Genomic DNA, 1,140 nt, shown 5'->3' with positions numbered 1-1,140 from the left:
GAATACTTTCTGGGGAGAGTCCAATAACTGTGACAAATCTGTTATCAAGAATAAAGCCAGTTGGGTGCCGTGGCTCATGCTGGTAATCCCAGTATTTTGGGAGGCTGAGGCAGGCGGTTCACTTGAGGTCAGGAGTTTGAGACCAGCCTGGCCAACATGGCAAAACCCCATCTCTACTAAAAATACAGAATTAGCTGGGTGTGGTAGAACCAGCTACACAGGAGGCCATGGCAGGAGAATTACTTGAGCCTGGGAGACAGAGGTTACAGTGAGCCAAGATCATGCCACTGCACTCCAGTCTAGGTGCCAGAAAAAATAAATAAATACATACATAAATAGAGCCTGTACTAACAAGAACACTTTAATACTCTTAATGATGAGAATACTCATGTTCTCCATATTCAAGCCTGAGACAGTTTCTTGGCCATAGGCTCAAGCCATGAATGGGTAACCACAGAAATTGATAGGAGACAAGTAATCAGACATTGAAAGCAATTAGTCAGACAATCTCTCCTCAGTACCCATGCTTATAAAAGTCACCCAATCTGACAGCTATGCATTTCTGAAAGCCAGTCAGCACCAGCTTTCACTCTGACCATGCTTTGGAAAGTTAGCTTTTGGCTCAGGCCGGTGACCGTGCTTTTACCACCAAAAGAAAGCTCTTGCTTTCAAATGCTGGCCAATTCCTGAATCCCATGTTTCCTAAAGCTCTGTATCGTCTTATACTTTGGCTGTGATTTACAAGTACAGAGTTCCTTTGGTTAGTGAAGGCCACAGATACACTATCAATTCCTTCCTGCCTGCCACTCTGGTCACAAGAGGGAGATTCTTTTCCCCATCTTTGAATCTGGACTGGCCTGGGACTTGCTTTAGCCTAGTACAAGAGGGAGATTCTTTTCCCCATTTTTGAATCTGGGCTGGCGTAGGACTTGCTTTAGCCTAGTACAACATGGAGAAGTTCCAGGCCTACCCTTTAGGAAGTGTGGCAGCTTGAAGCTAACCATCATGCAAAAAGTTGGACTAGTTCGAGGCTATGTCATGAAGAAACCCAAGCAGCCCATGGTGAAGCCCCTGGTATCAAGCATGCCTGTGGAGCTCCCTTAGCTCCTCCAGCCCAGCCCCTCCACTGCTGAATGTACC

The sequence above is a fragment of the Hylobates moloch genome, unplaced genomic scaffold (genome assembly GCF_009828535.3).
Source record: "Hylobates moloch isolate HMO894 unplaced genomic scaffold, HMol_V3 SCAFFOLD_3, whole genome shotgun sequence".
Taxonomy (NCBI): domain Eukaryota; kingdom Metazoa; phylum Chordata; class Mammalia; order Primates; family Hylobatidae; genus Hylobates; species Hylobates moloch.
Note: the sequence above shows the minus strand (reverse complement) of the source record.